Raw genomic sequence first — 26638 nt, forward strand, 5'->3', positions numbered from 1 at the left:
AAAATATAACTGTGAAAGCTGATATGAATTTAGTAATGTTTCTACAAACTTGCATTTTATTATTTATAAAGCACGGACAAACATTAGAAAAAGTGGTACATATATCACTTTATTTATTTATTATTTAGTCTATAGACATGAGGATTTCCTGCCTGAAGGTAATAACTCCACAACCCCACTGGGATCAGAGGCTCACAGGTCTGGGGCTGTCTTTATATTATAAGAATGGAAATAATACTGATTGCTATGTGATTGCTAATACATAATCTTGAGAGCATAGCATCTTTTAAAAACTCTTAACAAAAGATGCAGAAACCTGGCTTTCATTTGCAAAGCCTCCATCTCCACCCTGTATTTTTCTTTGTCCACATTTTGAAAGGATAAAAAATCATTGTTTGTTTATTTGTTTTGTTTTTTGCACTGAGACATTATTCCTGAGAGAAGATGCTACTCTGGACGAAATGCACTGGCCCTGCCTGGATGGATAAAGGATCCCATTGAGCAGCTGGCTGCTTGACCCTGGAAGGGAGGATGCAGGGAAAACAAAACACCCTAGAGCTATCTCTCATCCTTGAATTTCCCTCTGGAACTAGTGCTCTCAGGCAAGCTTTTCTCCTTCTCTACCTTTCATATTTTAATATTAAGATGCTAATATTTATGAAGATGGGAACTAATATTTAACATTTTCTGGCATCCAATCGAGAATTGAAATACCAATAGGAAAAAGGAAATGAAGAAACCAAATGCAACGTTAGCTCTAGAAGCATTTTATTAAGCAAAATCAGGAAATAAATAATATTTCCTAAGTTTGATGGGATAGAATAAAGTGATAATACTTTGGTTCCTTGAATTTCATTTCCTCTGCTCTGCCCTTTGACCATGAACAATGCTCACCTGTGTCCCCTTTGTGACTTAATACCTGTGCACCTGAGAGCCCAGGGCCAATGAGAACGTTCAACTTTTCTTCTGCCAATTTTCAACTTCTTTCCTTCAGTTCTCTCCAGTCCCTGAGACTCACTCCTTCACCTTGTGAGCCTACTGCTTGGCTGAACTGGAGAAGGGACCTCCATACGGTATTGGAAAGAATTTCTTGACAAAATTCACTTTCCAGATCCAGGAAATAAGGATTCAGGCCTTCATATATGTGACTTATGGGGCAATTAGGCATCCTGGCTGCTCTTTTGGACCAGTATGGATATCTGGAAATTATATGTCAATTCCCACCCTCATTCTGAAGCTGGAAGTCTCCTGCCTTCCCCACTGGGAGATATGGTGATTAAATAATCATTGAAGAAAGACAAAAAGAAGGAAAACAAGTGATTTCATGAAATGGGAGAATAAAGGAAAAATGGAACTTTTGCATCTTGATATCTTTTCTCTCTTGGACTTTCACCAAAAACTTAGTTTCCTTAGTGCCAAAGTTTCCATAATTCTATGTAATGATTTGAGAAAGTCACACTACATGACTGTTCTCTTGTTAAACACAGACATCTATACTGCACTCCCAGAAGTAGGTGCTGGTGTGTTTGTGTCCGGTCCTGGATGGAGAAACTAAGATCGCAGAGGGTGGATTTAACAGGAGTCAAGGCCGTAAACTTTCCTCAGTCATCTTTTATAATTATGAGAACACGAACAACCTTAAACACAAGTTGAAATTTGGTGATTAGCTGAGGTTTGGGAAAGGCATACCTTTGGGGCTTTTCTTCGCTTATAGTCTCTGTCTTCCAGCCACTGTCACCCTGGCAGCGGTCACCGTTTGGGTCTCTGTCCTTCAGCTTATCCTGGGCTCTTATGTATTCGCTCCTCCTCTTGACCTACCTCACGTGCACGTTATGTCTTCTTCTTGGTGAACGGGGAGTGTCTGCTAAAGTTGGTCTGAAAATATGTACAGAATTAACTGAGGTTGGGTCAGATGGAAAATGTTCAAAAGAAACCTGCATGTTTGGCAAAAAGGAATGCAAAGTGAGAAACGTTGATTTTGTTTTCAAAAGAAAAGCCACTCAGGACTTTCTGGTTGTGGAATAAGAGTTTTAGGAACTGGTTCCAAACACAAAAGTTCTTGACCGTGTTCCTGAGCATCGCAGGGCATTCTCCCGACTCAGCCAACTCCTGTCCAGGGGCCACCTGTGATAAACAGCTGTGAAGCTCAGGGCTCACGACAGACAATGGTGAGGCCACCTCCCTGGGCTCCTCCTAACATCTAGGCTTCCCTTCTGGGTCTCTCCACACTTCCTATAGGGACTTAAGGCTCTGGCAAGTGTATAATCAGGGCATTCCAAGCTGGTCCTGGTTTTGAATATTCAGTGTAAATATTCCCCAAAGCATATTTGAACTTGTTTGGTCATGATTTCTAGCTTTCGATTTGAGGAACATGAATATAGGGCTTCCAGTGGGGTCCCATTGCCCTGAGGTGTCCCATTCCCTTTAGACCCTGAGCTTGGCTTTTTGTTTAGCTCAGTTACCTAAGGTGCTGTAGTCGAGAATGGTTTATTGTGTCAGCTTGCAGGAGGATTCACGTTTCTCAGTTTCTCAGCTGAAGGGTAGCCAAGTGTTTTTGTGTTTTCGATTGTGTGCTCCATACATGAGCAGAAATCCAAATGCGTGAAAACTTTTAAAACACTTTCTTTGTTAGAATGATGATTTGAGGGGGTTTGGGTATTAGATGTGACTTGAGCATGAGTCAGATGGGTTGAGTCTTTTGTCAGATCCTCTTTCTGGGTGTCAGTAATCCTTCCTAAGTTTCAAGATTGAAGTTTAGTGATTAAAATGGGAAAAGCTCAAAATGACATGATGAATTGAAGATTCAACATGAACTTGACGATGTGAGCCTAGTAGCAGTCTCTCAATAGAAGCAGCCTGATGTGTCTGTCTGGATTCCTGTAACTAAATTCAGGAAGCAACTAGCACTAGATAGCAAGGGATAGTTATATTAGGTCATGTGTGCTACTTATTAAAAAAAACATTTTTTTAGGAGGGAAGGTTGCCCAAATGGTATCTATCCTGAAGCAGTGGTTTTCAAACTCTTTATCCATCAGATTTTTCCTTAAATGAAATGTTACTCAAAATAGGCTAATATTAAAACAGAGCTGCCAGGACCTCCCTGGTGGTTCAGTGGCGAAGGCTCCGTGCTCCCAATGCAGGGGGCCTGGGTTCCATCCCTGGTCAGGGAACTAGATCCCACATGCTGCAACTAAAAAAGATCCTGCATGCTGCAACGAAGACCCCGTGTGCCGCGACTAAGACCTGGTGCAGCCAAATAAATAAATAAATGTCCAAAAAACAACAACAAAAAACCCCCAAAAAACCCCAGAGCTGCCCTTGTTGAAGCCTGGGTTGGGAACTGCGTCCTTACTCTTGGTTTTTCCTCCTTGAAGCAGCCCAGGAGAACTTCTGTGGAACTGCCAGCCTCTTAAAGAATGGTTGGGAAGTCATTGAAACCAGTGACCCTTTGGAGTCTACCTGGTACACGCTAATTTGACTCCTACTGGGCTTGTCAAGTATCCTTTGAGTCTAGTGTTGGCCTCTGGAATCCTCCAGCCTCTAATACATTCAAAGAAATAATACATTTGGCCATAAAATAACACTGTGCCATTTTTAACTCAGGAAAGACACTCACTCAACTTGGATAAGTGTTAAAAGCAAACCATCTCTCTAAGCCAACACATGTAGAAAAACAAAGTTGTACTCTAATTGGCTTTCCTGTTTCAAAAGATGGTAGAAAGGCAGGCTGGTGCTTCTGAGATGCAATGTGCAGGACAAATGAAGTGGCTCAATCTTGTGTCCTGAGTTAATTCTCTGCTGTATGAGCTTGAGGGGTGGATAATACATATTTTCCTCTTTTCGTCAAAGGTTTGGGTTTGGCCAGATGACACTTGGAAGCTGACCTCAGAAGGCTCTGTTTGGAAGGCTGGTTTGTATCAGACGATGAAAGTTGTGGGGATGATCACAGGCCAGTTGTTCACTGTGCCAAGCTGGGTCTCCATAGCTTCAAATTCATTCCACTATAATTGAAAACATGTGCTAAAATATGCATTTTCTTAAGGTTCAAAATTTCCTTGTGATGTGTTTTCCATACCGTTTTCATTTAAAAGCAGAGAATGACAATGCTGTGGCCAAAAACTTGTGTGTCCGTATATAAGTGTTTTAAAACAAATCTTTTAAGAATAAAAATCTTGAAGAAGGAAGAAAAGGACAAAAGACAGACCATAGTTCTGAGAATTGAAGCAGGTGAGGCGCCCAGAGGAAAAGCCTAAAAGTAGTACTTCTTGATGCAAAATTATGAGTTTTGTCATTAGTTTATAATTTAGTATGACTGCTCTGTGCCCTTGCTCCCTTAAAAAAGAGTCTTACATCTGGACATTATGTTTGTGACACCCACAAAGAGAAGAAAAAAGCGTCTGCCTATGTTTATCCTGTACAAGATTCCACCTGTGGCAGAGGTAGCGATCTCCAATGCCTATGGGGACCAAACAGGTAAATTACATGAGTGAAGCCAGCAGGTGGAGAATGCGACCACCCGGACACAAGTGCTTATTTAAAGGAAGTTGTCATTGACATAGGTCAATCCAGTGTTGCCATAGCTTTTAATTTTTCAAGATAGGTTGTAAATTAATATTTTAATGTAAAAACCTCCTGACAGGACTTCCCTGGTGGTGCAGTGGTTAAGAATCCACCTGCCAATGCAGGGGACACGGGTTCAAGCCCTGGTCCGGGAAGATCCCACATGCCGCAGAGCAACTAAGCCCGTGTGCCACAACTACTGAGCCTGCGCTCTAGAGCCCACGAGCCACAACTACTGAGCCCACGTGCCACAACTACTGAAGCCCACGGGCCTAGAGCCCGTGCTCCTCAACAAGAGAAGCTACTGCAATAAGAAGCTTGTGCACCACAGCGAAGAGTGACCCCTACTCACCGCAACTAGAGAAAAACCAGTGCACAGCAACGAAGACCCAACGCAGCCAAAAATAAATAAATAAATAAATTTATAAAAAAACCAAAAAACAAACAAAAACCCTCCTGACATTTAAAGGTTTGGAAATTAAAGATGTAAATACAGTATGTGGTCCAGTAAATACCTCTGAAGACCAGACCTGGCCTGGGGCTACCAGTTTGTGACCTCTGGTCTGCAGGGGGTGATGCTGGTCTGAAAGCTAGTTGTCAGCAGAGCCTTACTAAGGCCTTGCCAAAGGCTGGGACAAGTACTCTTGTTGGGGTAGAGTCGGGTGGGCGAGTAGGGTTGGTTCCATCTCTATTTCCGCTAGTTTGTTCGATGACAGTGAGAGTGAGCGCCCACTTCAAGATGAAGTCAAAGATGTGGCCGTATGGATGTGCGTAGAAGTAGATGAAGCAGAAAGTTAGCTTCAGTGGGAGGAGGGAGGTCTGGAGCCATGGCCACCAGGGCACTTGTGTCCCCACAGGTTGATGAGTATCTGGGGGGGTGCCTAGGAGAAGGGTCGGCTAATGGCAATATCAGAAGAGTGTCTACTTCTGGATGGTACTTTTAGCTTCTTCGAGATCGAAAGATAAGTGTCTGTTGTTATTAACTCACTGTCTCAGGGGCACCTGGGTCCCTCTCTCTCTCTCTCTCTCTCTCTTTCTTTTTTAAAAAGTTTTAAAAAATTGATGGCGATGCTGCTCAGCTTTCAGGATCTTAGTTCCCCGACCAGGGATGGAACCTGTGGCCTCGGCAGTGAGAGCACGGAGTCCTAACCACTGGACCGCCAGGGAGTTCCCCCTCTGTCTTCTCCACCAGCCTCTTGACCTCACTAAACTCCACTCCCTTTCTCATGTTGGATCCGAAGCAGGTACTCATTTAGACTTGGCTCCACTCACAGACGAACCTCTCTCATGATCATCAGCCAGCTTCCAGTAAGGGGGCCCCACCCTATTCCCAACCTCACCCTTGGGTACTGCCCAGTTAGGCACGCCACCATTATTGCTTGGGAGAGTGAGACAAGAGTGAGAGCAAACAAGGAACTGAGAGGGGTTTGTCCAGCTGAAGGTGAGGACCCAGAAGCAAATAGGATAGAGGGTGGGGTGGGGTTCATAGGTCAAATGGTCTAACTGTGGCAGGAGAAGTTCTGTCTACTTATGGGGTGATACCAGACATGCCAGGCCAACAGATACAAAGCTTCATGAGGCTGGGAAGAGTCTGAGGGGTCTCCTGCCTTCACACTATCCCATGTAGCTGAGGCCAGGGATGGGTGATGCCTGAGATCAGGAAAGAACTGTCTGAAGGGATTAGAGGAACTAGTACCCAGTGTCCACACAGGGCCAAGAATAATGCCTCTTCCCTCTAGCCAGACTGAAAGAACTCACAACTCATGGAGAATTGGATAGAGTACTCTGAGGGATTTGATTACAATAGTGGGGAGTAATTAATTCTAGACTAAACACTGTTTCGGTCCTGGCTGACAAGGCTTAAATGCAAGACCCAAAAGGATCAAGCAGATTCTAAGAAACTTAACTGCGTCCCAGAACAAACTTCAAGAATATTTATGGGCATACAAAAATATACGCTACCTAATAGATTAGAATTCAAAATATGTGACACCTAATTAAAATGTGACACCTGATTACCAGGCGTGCAAAGAAAAAGGGAAACACAACTCATGATGAAAAGTCAGTCAATTAAAAATAACCCAGAACTGACTATAGTCAGATTAGAATGAGCAAACACATTAAAAGATTAATATTATTAATATTACTGTTTTCTATATATATGTTTGAAAGTTAGAGACATGGAAGTTATAAAAAAGACTACAGTAGAGTTTCTAGAGATGAAAACTACAATGTCTCAGATGAAAAATATACTGGATGGGACTGACAACAAACTAGACATTACAGAAGAACAGTTTAGTGAAAAGATCGAAGGCACAGAAATAGAAACCATGCAAAATTAAACAATAGATCCTTCGCTCACAGCCTTTGGAAAGAGCCAACCTTGTCTGAGACCTTGATTTTGGATTGCTAGCCTTCAAAATTCTAAGACAGTAAATTTCTGTTGTTTAAGCCACCTGCTTTGTGGTTCTTTGTCACAGCAGCCCTAGCAAACTGATACATACTTCAATTAAGTAGAATAGATTGTTGGATTGGATAAAAAGTGAGACACAACTTTACGCTATCTGCAAGAAACACACTTTAATTATAAATTTACAAATAGGTTAAAAGTAAAGCTATGAAGAAAGATATATCATGCTAACACCAATCAAAAGAAAGCTGGGGTGACTACATTAATATCAGACAAAGTAGATTTCAGAACAAAGTAAGTTAAAAAAAAAGAAGGTCATTTCATAATGATATAGATGTCAGTTCATCAAGAGGTCATTATAATCATAAACATTTATGCACCTAATAACAGAGCTTAAATATGTACAGTGCAAAAACTGGTAGAACTACAAAGAGCAATAGCCAAGCTACAATCATGTCAGAGATTTCAATGTCCCTCTCTCAATAATGAATAGAACAAGTAGACAAAAAAATTGGCAAGGATATAGATGAGGACCTGAACAACACTGTTAATCAACTTGACCTAACTGACATTTCACATCACCACAACAGTGTAGACATTCTTTTCAAGTGCACATAGAACAATTACTAAGATCAACCATATATGGGGCCATAAAAGAAGTCTCAATACATTGAAAAGAATTCTGATTATACAACATATGCTATCTGATCATAATGGAATTATATTAGATATGAATAATAGAAAGATCTCTGGAAAATTCCCAGATGTTTGGCAATTAAACAACCAACACACTTATAAAAAAAACTCAGGGATCAAAGAAGAATTCAAAAGAGAAATTAGAAAGTGCTTTCCACTAAACTAAAATTAAAATGCAACATATAAAAATTTGTGACATGCCACTAATTCAGTACTTAGTGGGAAATTTAGGGCACTAAATGCCTATATTAATAAAGAAGAAAGGTCTCAAATCAATGATTTCAGCTTCCTACTTCGGAAACAAACAAATAATCAAAAGAACAAAGTAAGAAGAAGAAATGAAACAATATAGAAATTAATGAAATAAACTTGAAGATTAATAGAGAATATTAATAAGCCAAAACCTGCTTCTTTGAGAAAATCAATAAAATTGGTAAACCTTAGCTATACTGATCAGGAAGAAAAGAGAGCAGACACAAATTGCCAATATAAAAAAATGAAAGATGTGATATCATTACAGATCCTACAGATATTAAAGGATAATAAAAGACTATTCTGAACAATCTTATTCCAATAAATTTGGCAACTTAGATGAAATGGATACAGTCCTTGAAAAATACAAGCTACCAAACTCACTCAAAAAGAGATAGATGACCTAAACAGTCCTAAGTCTAATAAATAAATTGAATTTGTAGTTATAAACCTTCCCACAAAGAAAACTACAGGCCCAGATGCTTTACTGATCAATCATAACAAACATTTGCAGAAAAAATTATATCAGTTCTACCTAAACTCTTCCAGACAATTGAAGTAAAGGGAATACTTCTTAAGTCACCCTATGAGGCTAACCTTACCTTTTTAAAAAAGTTTCTTTAAACAATTTTATTGAAGTATAGTTGATTTACAATGTTATTTAACATTACCTTTTAATAAATAGTAAACAGTAATAAAATGACAAAAAGACACTATAAGGAAAGAATATTATCATGAGAATAGTTGTAAAAATTCTTGGCAAAATTTTAGCAAATGGTATCCTAAAACATATAAACAAAATTATATATTATGGCCAGGAATATAATAAATTTATTCCAGGAATGCAAAGTTGTTATAAAATTTGGAAATCAATCTATGTAATTCACCATGTTAACAAACTAAAAAAACACACATACACACAAAAACAAAACATAGTTTCATCTCAGTAGACTGAGAGAAAGCATTTGATAAATTCAATGTCCATTTATGATAAAATCTGTCAATTAACTAGGAACAGAAGGAAACTTCTTCAGTCTGATAAAGGTGTCTATTAAAAAACCTCTTCTTTTTTCATTTGCCTTGTAGTCAAGTACCACACAGAGCAATGGATCTGGTGGAAATAGCACAAGTTTCTGGGTCAGAAACACGAGTTCAAGTCATAGCCTTCCTACTGCTGTGATCATGCACACGTTCAATAGCCTCTCTGAGCCTGCATGTTCTCATTTGTAACACAGAGATAATAAACAAACAAGTTACGCTATGCTACTGCCCAGCACTGCTTGCACACATTAAAATTAGTACCCTTTCCCTTCCCTTTTTCTTCACCTGGTTCTGATGAGGGTGAGATTAGTCCAGGGCAGCAGTTTTCAGCATCTTTCTTAGCCACAAATATTTACTGCAGACCTGAGATGCGTAAGGCATCAGAAGGCTTGCTCTGGTGGACTGTAAAAGCTTTCATTTCCTCCTTTTTGGAAGGATCTGGTGGAGTGGAACGGAGAAGAGGCTAGGAGGCAATCAGAGGAAGATAAGGCATCCCTAAATCTGCAAATTGGCTCTTTCTGGAAAACCCAACCAGGTTTTTGGCAATAGATTATCATTCTGGGCTTGCAGGGCAATGGGTGTCTTAACTGAGGTTTCTAGCTAAAACTACATTTGAGTGTGGAACACGGGGGACGTTAATCCAGTGAGACAAGCTCTTTATAATTCAACAGCAAGGACAGTCTCTAAGTTCTGAAGTGTTCCAGCTAGAAAGCACCTCGTGTTCCTCAGGGCTCAGCTGCACAAGGTCGCAGTTACACTGAGACCAGTTAGTCATTTACATGCAGTTAGTTTCATCCCTTGCCAGTGGGGCTGTTACACCATACTTATTAATAGGGAACTATCTGGAGTTAGTTTTGCCAGAGGCTGATATTTCATGCGTGGTCTTTAACGACTCTGAAGACAATGTCAGGCTTCCAAGGAGGCTTATTAGCCACGTTAAAGGAGAGAGAACTTGATGAGCAGGACCAGCAGTGCCCCTGCCAGCCTATGAGCACTTTTGTCAAGGGCTAGATTTCACGATACACATCAGAGCATTAAAAACTCTGAGACCCTGGCAGTAGATGCAGACGCATGTCCTCAAGATGTCAGCATAGCAGCTATGAGGACCAGAACAGGCATTTTCATCAACTTAACACACACACACACACACACACACACACACACACACACACACACAAACACACAAACACACACACACAAACACACACACACAGGGTCATGAAGTCAGGCCTGAGATACCACTGGGGAGAAGCTGAGGAGAAATAGGGTGTGAGGAAGGATTTGGAAAGGGGTAGTTATAATGTGAAACAGACTGAGTCTTACACCAGAAAGGACCAAGGTACCCTGTTTGACAGGATCAGGTGTGTACCATCAGGGGTGATTGGGATTGGAAAGCCAGATGAGATCTGACAGAGGGAAGAAAATGAGTAACATTTGAAACATTCAAAACACTTATGTCAATTTTAACCCTAGTACTACAGCACAGAACTTAAAAGTCATGTCAGACATTTTAAAAAATTTTATTAAAGTATAGTTGATTTACAATGTTGTTAGTTTCTGGTGTACAGCAATGTGATTCAGTTATACACCTATATATTGTTTCATATTCTTTTCCGTTATGCTTTATCTCAGGATATTGAATCTAGTTCCCTGTGCTATGCAGTAGGAGCTTGCTGTTTATCCACCCTCTATATAGTATTTTGCACCTGCTAATCCCAAACTCTCAATCCTTCCCTCCCCCCGAGCCTCCCCCCTACCCTTGGCAAGTCCATTCTCTATGTCTGTGAGTCTGTTTCTGTTTCCTGGATATGTTCATTTGTGTCATATTTTATTTATTTATTTATTATTTAATTTATTTATTGGCTGTGCTGCACGGCTTGCAGGATCTTAGTTCCCTGACCAAGGATTGAACCTAGGCAGTGAAAGCGCCGAGTCCTAACCACCGGGCCGCCAGGGAATTCGCATTTGTGTCGTATTTTAGATTCCACATATAAAGCGATATCATATGGTATTTGATGTCAGACATTTTCACCCTTACTGCCCTTTCAGCCTCCAGCCGGGGAGGTTTCGCACTGCTCTGCTCCTCGGCTGCCCCATCCTTTGCCATCTCACTGCCTCTGGCTCTGCCTCCTCCCCACCCCCATCCTTGCTTCCTCTCCTCCCCTCCCCTCTTCTCTCTTCCACTGGTCGCTGGTTGGGAGCAAAGTGCTCCTGGGTCCCCCACTGCCTCCTTCTGAGCCTGTCCTGGTGGCTCGGGCTCCTCTGAGCAGATATTTCACCTTCTACTCAAAGCAACTCGTCAGGATATCTCCCTCCCTAAAGAGAATTCTGGCTCCTGTTCAGAAAATAAAAATTTCCCTTGATGACCCTAAAACTCCATCTCCTGAGGAGTGCGGATTAGACAGATGTGCATGATGAATGACTTGGCCTCTGTCTGCAGTGCACGGTTTGCAGGCGTGGCCTCCAGGTTTTCCCACTTGGACGACTTGAACACAGCCTTACGCTCGCACTTGACAAATCTCTGGAGCCATACAAATAGTTACTTTCACTGTTGTCCCGTTCCAATGTCCCCACCTGTGAAATGGGGACATTAACAGTTATAAGAATGAATTTCTTTCCTATACATTTTGACTTTGCAAAAGCTAAGGTTATCACTAATTCACATGCCTAAATGGTATTGTTCACCAATTTTTTTGTTCTTGGGATTTTAGGGATACATTTTCATATGACCAGTATTTTCCTAGAAAACCTGTAGTCCAAATATGAGGAATACCCAGTCACACTATCCATCCTTTTGAATGGAAATGCACTGACATCTATCAGAGGGGACTTTTGGATGTGGGTGTCAGGGCTGGGGAAAGAGGGGCAGCAAAGAGGGGACCAAGGTGAAGAATCTGGGACCAGAGAGGAGAATGACCAGCACAATACCTGGCAACGCCCAGGGCAAGTGGTAGTAACTGTCGTTATTTGTTGAAAGTCCTGATGCTGTCATTCTTGTACAAATCATGGGCTTGTTCTCCTGCGTGATGTGTGTGAGAGTGAGTGTGTGTGTGTGTGTGTGTGTGTGTGTGCAGGGGGACAGTGTTTCTGGACTAGGAACTTCTCATCAGAGGTGGCTTGCTAACCATGGGCTCTTCTTAAGCCAGAGGGACATCTCTCACTCTTAATCCTAGTTCCCCAAAGACTGAATGCACCTTCCATATTTGATTGGCTCTTCGGATTATGTAAATAGCTTGAGGGAAACACTAATCCTGTGGGTGTATCTTGTAATCGGAAGTGAAAGTCCTCTTTCTTTTGGCCAGGCATGACGTCCCTCAGCTTCCCAGGCCCGTCACCCTCTCCATGTGGATGAAGACCTTCGTAGACAAGAGGAGGGGTAAAAGGGCTTAAAAACTGGGGGGAAGATCTCTCTATTTTCAGGGAAGAGGGAGGAGCTCATTCCATAACAATATATCCATCACGAGGAAGAAGATCACGGCTCGTGATTTGGCACAAGAGGGAAAAAGCCATAATGTCAGGAGGCAAAGCCTGACTCTATTTCCTGGTATAACTGGATGCAGCTTAGATGTAAATTAGTGGTGACTTTTGCAGAGTCTTACCTCGAGTCAATAGAACCTAGCTCAGTTCATCTTCACCACAGGGCAGCCACATTTGTCTTGGTTTTTCTGGGGTCCTGGAGGAGAAGGAGTGACCTGAGGGGGGGATTCAAGCGGAGGGGAGAGCAGAGCATTTGCTAGAGTGTTTTCCACGAATCGTTTCGTAGCTAGAAACAGATGTGCCAGGCGGCTGGCTGGTCAACAGCATGATGTAGAAAATATTAAAATATAGATTCTTCAGAGCATTCTTAGCTTGACTCCTTGGTTCTCAGGAGCTTCTCTCATGCCTTCAAAACGGAGAGGAAACCAGCCTTTTCCTGGTCCACATTCTGTGGGTTTAAGTCGGCTTTGGCTACGGTTGCTCCGTCATTGGGGCTGGCCTCACCGCATCCCTCCTCTTGTTGGGGCTCTTCGAGAGCAGCCACTTGAAACTACAGAGAGGAGCTTAGCACCTTGGCAGCTCCTGTGGAGAAACCCCGTACGACATCTGCAGGAGCTGGAAGGGCTGAGTTATTTCCCATTCACCTCGTGACTGGTGTGGTTTCCAAAGGGGTGTGTGGCAGAGATGGGAGGCTGGCACCCATCGACTCCAGCCCCGGAAATAACAGGGGCTGCTGGTCCCCCAGGATTTACTGGGGGACCTTGTAGGGTCTGAGACTTGGAATCTCACTGAGATGGATTCACAGGTTAAAAAAAAAAAAAGTTGTGCTGGAAGGGGATTGAATCTGGCCACGTCTCCTCTCTTTGTAATTTTTTAAGCCTGACGCTTTTGGCTTAGAGACCATGAATTACGGAACTGTAGTGATTTCAGACCTTAGAGACCATCCACTTGAACCTCATTGTTTTATGGAGGAGAAATTGAGGAATCGAGATGTTGAATGAGTTTCCTAAGGTCAGTTATGGAAGCAGGGCTGGAACTCAGCTCTCTCAGCCTTCCTACAGCATAACTTAAAGTTCCTTGATTGTCCTTCCCCCCTTTTTTTGCACCAACACAAGGGCTGTGTTTTCTCATGTTCTCCGTGGAGACCTTTATACCAGACCCCCTCTCCCCACCCCGGGCCTGGATGAGCCTTTCTGTAATCTGGTGCATATTTCCTCCAAACGAGTACAAAAAGCAGGGTGTAGAATCAAGATATTACACATGTTTAGAGATTACTGACTCTGAGAAAGCTTAGCCTGAAAACAGTAAGTGGTTTAGAAAAAACATTATTTAAACCACAGAGACATATGCTTTCCAGGTAATAAAATCATTTGTCTTATTCCACAAGTTGGAGGATGTGATTTTTGTACCTCATACTCTGTGCTTCATAACCCTGTCTCCATCTCTTGGGCCTCCCCACCCATCCTCTGGCCCCCAAACACGTAAGGCAAATTTCTATAATTTACTAACATTTCTCTTTCACATTTAGATTTTGATTTGTAGAATTGGAACACGGCTAGCTACCAGCCAGCTCTTAATCCGAGCTTTGCTGGCGCGGCTCTGCGTTCCCTCCGCAAAGGGGGTCGGGGTCTGAGTGGTCCCAGGCTTGTGGGGTTCCTGTCTTGTGGATTCAGCTATTTTATTGGACACTGTTTCATTAGTGTTCCCAGCTGCTTTCTGTCTTTTCTATTGGAGTGCTAAATGTTTCTTTTCTTCTGTAAACAATACTTTATGATTGATTCCTGGGTTTTGTTTTAGCCACTTTGAGCAAGTGGGACGGACTCCCACCCAGAACTGGATTTTGATGTTGAGACTGATGATGCCAGACCCACACCAGGAGGGTGTATGAGAAGTTTGTTACCCACATAACGAGGCTTTTGGGGAGGGCGGAATAGGCTTCCCAAGCTGGTCCAAAAATGTCTTGAGAGAGAAAGGAAGAGAGACAGGCTTGGGGTTTATTGGGGCGGGGCTGGGGTGAGGTTCCGGGCATGGGAAAAGGCTTCCTTGGTCTGACTCTCCCTCTGGACCAAAAGAGGGAGCACTCGGGCTTTTTTATTCGATGTGGGTGGAGGGGGCAGCAGGAGGGATGAGGCTTAAAAGCTGTCAGCAGTCAAACGTCAAAAAACGGAGCCAGGTTCTTTCTTATACGATTATTTTGGATTTTAAAAAAATATTTATTTATTTATTTACTTTTGGCGGCATTGGGTCTTCGTTGCTGCACGAGGGCCTTCTCTAGTTGCAGTGAGCGGGGGGCTACTCTTCGTTGTGATGCGCGGGCTTCTCATTGCAGTGGCTGCTCTTGTTGCGGAGCACGGGCTCTAGATGCACGGGCTTCAGTAGTTGTGGCTCGCGGGCTCTAGAGCGCAAGCTCAGTAGTTGTGGCACACCGGCTTAGTTGCTCCACAGCATGTGGGATCTTCCCGGACCAGGGATCGAACCCTTGTCCCCTGCATTGGCAGGTGGATTCTTAACCACAGTGCCACCTGGGAAGTCCGGATTATTTTGGATTTAAGAACAATTGTTCAAAATATGGAAAAATTTTGTTCATGTCACACAGGATTTACTTCTCCTTGATTGATAACCAAATTCAGGGCTTTGCAAGTTGCTGACTAAGAAAGCCAGCAATACACAATCCACCTTGTTTCCTAAGATCCGATGTAAACTAAGCTGTCAGCAAGTAACTCCACAGCGTTCTCTGTTTAGCTATGAAGCTTCAAGTAATGACTCTCTGAAAACATACGGAATGATTAAACTAGCCTTTATCATTACTTAAAAATTCTTTTCTTTTTTTTTTGTTACTCTAAATACTTTATTTTTTACTTTTTCATTTTTAAATTTTTAAAAATTTGTATTGGAGTATAGTTGATTTACATTGTTGTGTCAGTTTCAGGTGTACAGCAAAGTGATTCAGTTATACATAAACATATATCCACACTTTTTTAGATTCTTTTCCCATATAGGTCATTGCAGAGTATTGGGTAGGGTTCCCTGTGATCTACAGTAGGTCCTTATTAGTTATCTGTTTTACATATAGTAGTATGTACATGTCAGTCCATATCTCCCAGTTTATCCCTCCCCACCTTTTCCCCCATAGTTAGGTTGGTTTTCTACATTTGTGACTCTATTTCTGTTTTGTAAATAAGTTCATTTGTACCATTTTTTTAGATGCCACATATAAGTGATATCATATGATAGTTGTATACAATGTAATATTAGCCATTAAAAAGAACAAAATAATGCCATTTGTAGCAACATGGAAGGACCTAGAGATTGTCATACTGAGTGAAATAAGTCAGACAGAGAAAATTATTCTCATTCAAAGTCTCAACTGTCCTACTCATGATGAAATTCAAATCAAAATGAAGCTCCCTATGCTGCTAGTTTCCAAATTCACACATCTAGTCCTGACTTCTCCCCTGAGATCCAGACAAGTAGATTCAAGTGCTTCTTTGACAGGTCCATGGGCGCATCTAAAAGGCATCTCAAGTTGAACATGCTCCAAATACAGCTATTGATTTGTTCTCCAAACTTGATCCTTCTCTTAACTTTTTCATCTCATAAATGGCCGCACCGTCTTCCTAGTTGTGTAATCCAAAATTCTAGAAGGCACTCCTGATTGCTTTTTGCCCTCACACTCCATTAGTCTTGTGGGTAGACTTACAAAACGTAACCTGTATCTTACCTCTTTTTCCCCTCTTCATTCCCCAGGCATCGCAGCTGCTCTTCTCCTACCTGTACACCGCAGGAGCCCCAAACAGTTCCCTGCTTCTTGCTGTGCCCCGGCCATGGGTTGAACTGCGTCCCCCTAAAAGGTATGTTGAAGTCCTACCCCCTGGAAATTTAAAATGTGACCTTATTTAGAAATAGGGTTTTTGCAGGTGCAGTCAATTGAAGATGAAATCTTTAGGGTGAGCCCTAATCCAATCTGACTGGTGTCCTTATAAGGAGAAGAGACATGGAAACACACACACACAGGGAAGACAGCCATGTAAGGATGGAGGTGGAGAGTGGAGCAATGCTGCCACAAGCCCAGGGCCGCCTGGGGACACCAGGAGCTGGAAAAGGCAAGGAATCCTCCTCCCCTAGAGACTTTGGAGGGAGCGAGACCTTTGATTTTTTTTTCTTTTTTTGGCCACACAGCATGTGGGATTTTAGTTCCCTGACCAGGGATTGAACCTGTGTCCCCTGCAGTGGAAGCATGGAGCCCTAACCACTGGACTGCCAGAGAATTCCCTCAACACCTTGATTTTGGACTTCTAGCCTCCAGAACTGTGAGACAATAAGTTTCTGTTGTTTTAAGCCGCCCAGTTTGTGGTACTTTATTATGACAGGCTGAAGAAGCTAATACAAGTCCTATAATCACTTTTTTTGCACAACGGCCAGAGGAACCTTTGCAACTTAAGTCAGATTGTGCCCTTTCTCTGCATAAAAACCTCTTTTGATTTTCCTCTGAATTTATGATGAAATCCATGCTCTTTGCCAGGCGCAATGAGGCCTTACACATCTGGCCCTGATGATTTCTGGTCTCACCTCCTCCCCCCACCTCTGTTCCTCCTGTTTGTTTCTGGAACATGGTTGCTGACTCTTCCCACTCACTGGGCCTGTGACCCTGAAGGAATGAGTTGGAGTCACTAACCCACCCCGAGTATTGCTTCATTTCCTCCAGAGCACGTAGCCCGACGTGGCATTTCTGTACTAGTTTGTCATTGGTCCCAGTGCCTCTATGGTGAAGGTCGTGAGGGCTGAGCTCACCATGCTGCCATGTCCTGTGTCCAGAACAGTGCTGGGCACAGCTAGAGTGGGAGCTTCATATATACTTGGTGAGTGAATGTATGATATATGCAAATGTTGAAAAAGTGTTTTGCTTTAAATATGGACACCAGTAAGTGAAAATAAACTTTATATTTACTGAATTTATTGACATTTTCTCAAATACGTTTGCATAAGTACGATTCACGCTTTTCCTCAATTAATCTCCCTTGTTTCTTTTTTTTTTTTTTAATTTTTATTTATTTATTTATTTATCCATTTATTCATGGCTGTGTTGGGTCTTCGTTTCTGTGCGAGGGCTTTCTCTAGTTGTGGCAAGTGGGGGCCACTCTTCATCGCGGTGCGCGGGCCTCTCACTATCGCGGCCTCTCTTGTAGCGGAGCACAGGCTCCAGACGCGCAGGCTCAGTAGTTGTGGCTCACGGGCCCAGTTGCTCCGCGGCATGTGGGATCCTCCCAGACCAGGGCTCGAACCCGTGTCCCCTGCATTGGCAGGCAGACTCTCAACCACTGCGCCACCAGGGAAGCCCTCCCTTGTTTCTTAATCCAGAATGAGCCGTCAAGCCTCAGCCAAGGAGAGGCGCAAAGACATCTCAACACACCTAACGACTGAGAGATCACCTGTTGACATGAAATCAGAGTGTCCTGGTCTGTGTGAGGCTCTTTTCACCCTTCTCAAGGGTCATCCCGTGTGCCTCTAAGGTTAAATACTGCTTGATCAAGCAAATATGACAAAGTGTTAATGGTTGGTGCATCTAGGTGAAGCGGGTATGGGTATTCATGGTACCATTCTGTCATCTTACTCTACGTTTGAAATTTTTCAAAATAAAAAGTTGGGGGAAAACATCAGCCAAAGAAAACACTGTATGATTTCAAATTGCCTTAAGAAAAACTTTGTGTTGTAAGCCTGAAGGACTAACAGCCTGATTGTTTCAGATAATTGACGGTAGAATATTTGGTTCATTCAGGAATATAATGCATCTGATGGCCAACATGTCTATTTTATGTATTTTTAAGGTCAGTCAGAGGTCTTTGCAAAAAAACAGGGCAAGATTAGCATGCCACACATGTTTTATTTCTGCTGTGGAAACCTGAGATGTAGTTTTCATGGGTGAATGGCATTCTGTGTTGTCCCCCTGGGACCCTCACCCCTCTGAGCCTTTCACAGAGGGATCGGCCTCTGCGGAACTTCAGGTGTGTTTCCAGGTGCTCCTCCTGGAATTGTGTCAGGTGACCCCAAACCCATGAACCAAGACTTTTCTGTTTGTGTTTAAGCTCTGTCCCACTTTCAGGAAGCTACTGGGCCTCTGGTTCTCTCTGGACAACTGAAACAAAGAGTGAAATTCTAGAATTCTCTTATGGAATGCAGCAAAAGCAGTTCTAAGAGGGAAGTTCATCAGACTTGTGGTTGCTGAGGGTGGGGGGGAAGGAGAGGGTTGGATTGGGAGTTTGGGGATTAACAAATGCAAACCATTATGTATAGGATGGATAAACAACAAGGTCTTACTGTATAGCACAGGGAACTATATTCAATATCCTGTGATAAATTGTAATTGAAAAGAATATTAAAAAGAATGTATATATATATATGTATAACTGAATCACTTTGCTGTATAGCAGAAATTAACACAACGTGGTAAATCAACTATACTTCAATAAAATAAATTAAAAAAATAAAAGAAAGAGGAAAGTTCATAACGATAAGTGCTTCCATCAGGAAACAAGAAAAATCTTCAATAACAACCTAACTTTACACCTCAAGGAACTAGAAAAGGAAGAACAAAGTCCAAAGTTAGTAGAAGGAAGGAAATAACAAAAACTAGAGTGGAAATAAAAGAAATAGAGACTAAAAAGACAAAAGAAAATATCAATGAAATGATATTTAGAGCTGGTTCATTGAAAAGATAAACAAAATTGACAAATCTTTAGCTAGAATCACCCAGAATTTTCTCAAGTGCGGTGAGTAAAAATTAACAGAATTTCTTTTGAAAGGTATGAAATGATCTAAAAATTAAGCAATGCACCAATAATGGAAGGATATGACAGAAGGAGCTCAAAAAGATTGATACTCATGTCTCTTAAGGACTTTTCGTTGCAAATATGATAGTTGACCTTTTTTCCTGGTAGACTAAGTAAAAGGAGGGGTGCAAAAATGGGAAAATTCTTAAAGTTACATAAACTACAACAGGAAGACCTGAGGTTTAAAGTTATTTTGGGCTTTGCACATTGAATCACTTGATGATGAATGAAAGGATTTGATTTTGTTCATCACCTCTTAACTGGTAGATGGTTTTTCTAAAGAGTGACAGGATGGGGGCTTCCCTGGTGGTGCAGTGGTTGAGAGTCTGCCTGCCAGTGCAGGGGACGCGGGTTCGGGCCTTGGTCTGGGAGGATCCCACATGCCACGGAGTGGCTGGGCCCGTGAGCCACAACTACTGAGCCTGCGCGTCTGGAGCCTGTGCTCCGCAACAAGAGAGGCCGCGATAGTGAGAGGCCCGCGCACCGCGATGAAGAGTGGCCCCCGCTTGCCGCAACTGGAGGGGGCCCTCGCGCAGAAACGAAGACCCAACACAACCATAAATAAATGAATTAAAAAAAAAAAAAAGCAAACCTTTAAAAAAAAAAAAAAAAGAGTGACAGGATGGGGTCAGCCAGGCTGAGAAAGCCACTGTCCTGGCGGTCTCTGGGGTGGAGGGGAATAACCAGAACTCATCACCTATGCTGTCATTCAAAGCATAACTTGACCCTTCACAATTGCCTGACTGTCCTGCAATTTCTTCTTCTGGGCTTTTAGCTGCCTGCACCCAGCCTCCTGGGGCCTGGGTCCTGCCCCACTCCTCCTTCCCCACACCTCTGCCTGGGATCCCTGCTGCCCTCTGCCCTGGGGTGTTGGTGCGGGAGGTCCATGCTCCATTTCCGCTACCACTTCCTACTCCTGGCAGGGCCTGTTTGTAGGTGCAGGAGGGTCAGAGTCAAGTGCAGGCCCCGTGGCATTTGGGACAGGGCAAGGCAGTGGCCTCTCACCCACTCCTGGGCCAGGTACCCAGCATGTCCCACACAGAGGTTGCAATCCCTTGGGGGTCACCCATTTTTTGTGTTTTGGGGAGATGGGCCCAAGGGAAGGGGAGGTTCACTTCCCCACCCCACTGGGCTGTGCATTTTCATTTTGCATTGGGTTCTGCAAATTATGTAGCTGGCCCCATGTGCCAGGACCTGGGGCAGCAACAAAGCAGCAGAGGAGGGGAGGTAGGGATACATTCTTCCTATTAATTCCATCCCTGGTTGGTTCTGGTATCAGGCTACAAAACTTTCCTTTAAGAGACTTTATCAACGCTGCTCAGATTTCTTGCCTTTATTCACATAATTCTTCTGTTCTGGAATGTCTTCTAGCCTCTCTGATTTTCCAACTTCTCCTTATTTTTTAAGGCCCAAATCAAGATTCATCTCTTTCACAAGACTTCCGGCCCACTCCAGGCATCATTGCTGATTCTCTGCACTGAAATCAGGCTGTATCTTAGTACTATTTACGAATTAAACATAGATTTCTCATTGTACATCCCGTGTTCATTGTTTAGCCTTGTTATTGAACTTTTCGTGTGCTAGTGTCTTGTTTACATGACTCTGTTCTTGGCTCGGTCTCCTAGGAAATGTGCTAGATGAATGCATACATATTTGTTGCTTGAATGATACGTTGGATATGTGATGGCGTTTTTGGAAAATAAGGGGAAGATGAAGGCCGTACTTCCTTTAGAAGTTGTTGATTGGTGAAAATCAAACTTCTGATTTAAGTGATTTTGAATGATAAATTAGAGAAGTAATGATGAATTAGAAACCGACCATGAAAAAACTAATATTTCAGCTGGAAGATAGCGGTTTCAACAGGAGTGGGTTCGCTTGATTTGAACCCTGTTTTTAGCAGTCGCGAGGTTACTGTAGCTCTGAATGGAATTCTCACTGTGACATGAGCATGTGTCTTTTCCCAGACTCACAAATTATGCTCTGTACCCCAACCAGGAGGCTAAGGAAAATTCTGGGAACTCAGGCAATGCTGCCTCAGTCCTGCTCAGCTTTTGAAAGTCCCCCCAGCCTGGAGCTAATGTACTTGGGCCACACTTCACCTCCGTCTTCGCTGGAGTCTCCTCCTGACTTTGGTGATTTCCTGGGTCTCTTGAGTTACCACAGCTCTTGCTGCAGGATCCACCACAGCACGGCTCCCATACTGCAAAGCACCCAAGGCTCAAAGGATTTCATTTCAACGAAAGATGCTCCTTTTCTGTTTTCGTCCAGTGACCAAGGTGAACACATGGGCTGTTAGCTCCATTTTCAGAGGAGTTTTCAGATCATGCTTTAAAAATCGCGAATGAAGTCAGCACCTCCATTGTACCTGGAAGCTTGCATCCAGGAGCGTTCTTGTTTTCTCACTTGGATGGCAAAGAGCTGTGGAGGTACCGTCCTCCCGGGAGTTCTGGAGGAGTCTGAAAACAGAGGCCTTGGGTTGTATGAAAAGGTCTCTATTCTTTCTTTAAGTATTCACAGAGTCCCATGCCAGAAAACAAAACAAGATTGCTTTATTAGTCACCCAACAGTGAGAGAGGAAAGCCACCCACTTTTCCATGCTTCCTTTCAAAGTGACCTCAGTGACCCTGACAGATTCATGGAATTCATTAGAAACAACAGTAAGGATACCATGGGATGGGCGATTTTGTCACTAGACAACGTTTCAGAACTTACCTGAGGAGACTCTGTTGCCTCAGACCCACCTCCCTGCCCACCCCCCCACCCTGCGAGGCAGACCCTCCTGAGAGGCGCTCAGACCACCTTCCCCCTTGTTGCCGCCTTCCACGTGGGTCCTCCCCGGCCCCACAAACCCACCCGACAGGCTGCCGCTCCACTCAGGCATCTGTAGGGGTCTGAGCTTAGTCAAGCCCTGCGGCCCCCTAAGCTCTCTCCCTGACCGCAGACCCTCACTGGGTTAAGGGTGGTCACCACCTCAAGGCTCAGTTCCCCACAGAGGCCACGTCCTGTGAGGAAAAGGAAGAGATGGAAACCTAGCTCTCAAGGGTCTGCTCAGGGCCAGGCACTGTGCTGGGAGGAATCTTACTCCTGTGTGATCTCATTTCATCATGTAGGTGGCCCTTCAATTATATAGAAGGAGAAACAGAGTCAGAAAGATTAAAAAACGTATTGACGGTTGCATTGCATTCCAGTGGTCTCCAGCGTAGGGTGGGTCCGCTCTAGGGAAGGTGGCAAATTAAATCTCATTGATTAACCACTAACCACATGAGTGCTATCTAACTGGCCAGCTTCTAGATTAAATTGTGGCAGGTAAATTATTTGGAAAAAAAAAAAAGTTGATTTCCACATGACCACATTGTCTCTGTGAATTAATGACTGAAAAAAGTTCTGTATGTTCACATAGGATTCCAAGGTTATGTCAAGAATTATTCAAATATGGGAATAGTTTCACCTTCAGAACACAAACTCTCAGCTTTTGGAATATGGGCATCTTATATGGCCCACCAAGAACTCCGTTGAAAACATAAATATCATTCAAGTTCCCATCTCAATTCCTGGCTCTTTTTCCCTTAGGAAAGATCTTCCAAAATATATCGTGTTTTGGATATGTATTTTATTTGTTGGCCGAGTTCCTCTTTTGTTGCTATAATAGTCATATATTGTTGCCATAATAGTCGCTAATATCTATATAGCTCTTATGACGTGCCAGGCATTGCCTTCAGTACTTTACATATATTTACTCATTTAATCACCATAACAATCCTGTGAGGTAGATATCATTCCCATCTCCATCTTACATGTAAGGAAATTGAGGCCCAGATTGCGGCCCAGAGAGGTTAAGAACTTGCCTGAGGACAAACAGCTGGTAGATGGTAGAGCCAAGGCTTGCAGCCAGGCAGTCTGGGTTTAAAGTATGCTCAGTCTGTGGATTATGAGACAGATGGTGGGATCGTTGGGTTGTATTACAGCATGTCCAAAGTGAAAGGTAAGTGCACCATTACTTAAAAATAATGGGTTATGGAGAACTGACTATATACCAGGCTCTACAGTAACCTTTTTAGGTGTATTTAATATTCCTAACAATCCCAGATCTTTCAGACTACAAAGCCTGTAATTTTGACCACCACCCTTCACTATATAGCCTTGGCTCAGAGTTGCTTTGCTTTGAGTTTCTTAGCTATTTGTAAGGCTGATTATTTCTACATGGGTTAGTTTAATATCTGCGTTAGGTGATGTTTATAGTCAATAATAGATAAGCAATCTGAACAAGTCTAACCAAATGAGAAGAGATCATTTCATTTGCTTTGAGCACTTATAAAATCCACAGCCAGGCATAGCACAGGGAGATCAGCTCGGTGCTTTGTGACCACCTAGAGGGGTGGGATAGGGAGGGTGGGAGGGAGGCTCAAGAGGGAGGGGATATGGCGATCTATGTATACTTAGAGCTGATTCACTTTGTTGTACAGCAGAAACTAACGCAACATTGTAAAGCAATTATGATCCAGTAAAGATGTACAAAAATAAAATAAAAATAAAGTCCATAGCCAGAAGGGATCTTAGCGATCATCTATCAGAAAAAAAGTCTCCCTTGTTGAACTGGTATGCATTCTTTTTTCAGTTATTTCAAATTACAGAACCCACCATATATACATATATGTGTATGTATGCATGTATGCAATTATTTATTTATTTAATTTTTTTTTTTTTTTTTGCCAAAGTTACCAGAAAGCTCACAGTGAATTTGAGCATAAAGTAAAGTGAGCATATTAACTCAGGTTTTTGGTGTACTCATTTTTCTCTTTTCCTTTGCTTCCTGTTTCTGTCTTAATGGTATTATTCTATCTATATTTCATTATATGCAACCCTGGCTTGTATAAATTTTAAAACAGAGAAGATGCGTGTTGCTGCTCTTGTGGCCCAGATGGGGAAGAGCCCCCTCGCTTGGAAGGTGAAGGAGTCACCTGGGACAGTGAGGGGCAGTCCAGGCCTGGAGCCCCAAGGGCCTCTTGCCCAGCTGCTCTCATCCCAACACCCACACTGCTTCTGATTTTAATGAGCAATTGAAACTTGATTTAATCCCAACTGAAAATGATTAGGAGAAGATAATTTGTTGTTGTAAAACCAAACAGGGGAAAACAGACCCTGCTGGAATCACGTGTATCTTTTTTTCTGAGCTGTCCACAGCCTAAAAAGGCTCAGATTCATCTAGTTGGAGGGGAGGGGATTACCTAATTCCCACAGCGCCAGCCCCAGTGAGACCTGGCAGCTCACTCCCTTGGATGGTCCAGCAGGCTGTACTTAAAAGCGCGGATGTGGGAGTCGTATAAGCCCAGATGAGAACGAGCTCTATCATGGAGCTGACTTGGGAAAGTTGATTAACCTCTATGTGCCATGTATGCTCGTCTGTAAAATGAGTACATTAATAAAAATATACCCTCTAAGGGTATGGTAAGAGTTAGCTAAGATTATGTTTGTAAAGCAGCTAATTAACACAGTGGATGGCACAAATGACTCAAACAATGTACTAATATCAGCAGAAACACTTATTCCATTTTATTACAGTGTTATTAGAAAGGAAGCGAAAGCAACATAGATGGACCTAGAGATTATCATACTAAGTGAAGTATGTCAGAAAGAGAAAGACAAATACCATATGATATCACTTATATGTGGAATCTAATATATGACACATGAACTTATCTACGAAACAGACTCACAGACATAGAGAAGAGACTTGTGGTTGCCAAGGGGGGAGAGGGGCTAGAGGAGGGATGAATTGGGAGTTTGGGATTAGCAGATGCAAACTGTTATACACAGAATGGATAAACAACAAGGTCCTACTGTATAGCGCAGGAACTATATTCAATATCCTATAATAAACCATAATGGAAAAGAATATGAATAAGAATGTATATATATGTATAATTGAGTCACTTTGCTGTACAGTAGAAATTAATATAACATTGTAAATCAACTATACTTCAATAAAATAAATTTAAAAAAGGAAGAAAAAAAAAACCCTTTTATAAACCTATGTTTATGTTTCTCAAGAGAAATCTCAGGTAACTCTAAGTCCCAGAGCCCTCTACCCAAGTGGGTCACCCTAAGTAAATTCCAGGCTTTAAGCACTCATGCGACATTTAAAAATAATTGGTCATATACTTGACCATAAAAGAAATCTCAAAAAACCCAAAGAATCAGTAATAAAAAGTCTGACCAAAATACAACAAAATTTTGAGAGCAACAAATAAAAAGATATCCAAAAAAGTTTTTGTGATATAAGTATTTTAAAAATTAAACAGGTACTTCTAAATGATTCCTAGGTTGAAGAAAATATCATAATGGGGAATTTAAATATTTTGAACTGAATGATACCAAAAACATTACCCCAATTTGTGGGATGTAGCTAAGGCAATATATGGAGGGCAACTTTTGGCTTTAAATGTACCTAGAAAAGTTTAATAAGTCAGTGAGCTGAGTTTCAACTTAAGAAGTAAGGAAAAGAGCAATTGAGCAAATTCAAAACAGATAAGAAGAGAAATAATAAAGATCAGAGTAGGAATAATAAAATAGCGTTTTTAAAAAACCACAGGGGAGTAAAACAGAACTAAATCAAAGAAAACTGTTCTGTCCTCTGTAGAAAGGGGTGCTGATGTTGCCTTCAAAGTGAAGTTGTGAAGGTCACATGTTATACTCTGTACCAAAGCACTTGGTAAACTGCAGAGAACTATTCAGATGTGCATTTCATCTTTAGTTCATGTATTCAACACATCTTGACCAGTTACCTCTTCTGTGCCTGGTGGTGGGAGTATAATGCCTTCTTGTAACTCACTCTCTGTAGGGATGGTAGATATTCATCATGTCAACGCAACAGGACCCAAATCAGTGTCTGCAGCAAAGAGACACGCACTGCGTCATGAGAGCATAGGACTGGGGGGGAGGGTTAGCATGCGCAGAGATGTTAGGAAGGTTCTGCAGGAAGATGAGGCTCAAGCAGAGATGGAGGGGGGGGCGGTGGGTGTGGGAGGTGTGACTTCTGGAACAAACCAAAGATGAGAAGATGGGGTAATGTTTAATGCACAGGTGGGAGGGGAGCCTTGGCCATTTCTAAAAAAGTAATACACTTCCTTGTCTTAGTGCACATTAAAAAAAAATTATAAAACATATGCTTATGATAAGAAGGTTGAATAATTGCAAAAAGTAGTTAGAAAATAAGTCCCACATAATCCTAACATATTTCTTTCCTTATAAAGATCACAGAACTAGTGTATAGAATACTGTCTAAATGGAAATATCCTGGTTATTGTAAAATACTGCTAAAGCATGGTTGTATCTGTTTAGACCTAGGCTGTGGTTCTGAAAGAAAAGGCCATTGGGA

The sequence above is a fragment of the Eubalaena glacialis genome, chromosome 12 (genome assembly GCF_028564815.1).
Source record: "Eubalaena glacialis isolate mEubGla1 chromosome 12, mEubGla1.1.hap2.+ XY, whole genome shotgun sequence".
Taxonomy (NCBI): Eukaryota; Metazoa; Chordata; class Mammalia; order Artiodactyla; family Balaenidae; genus Eubalaena; species Eubalaena glacialis.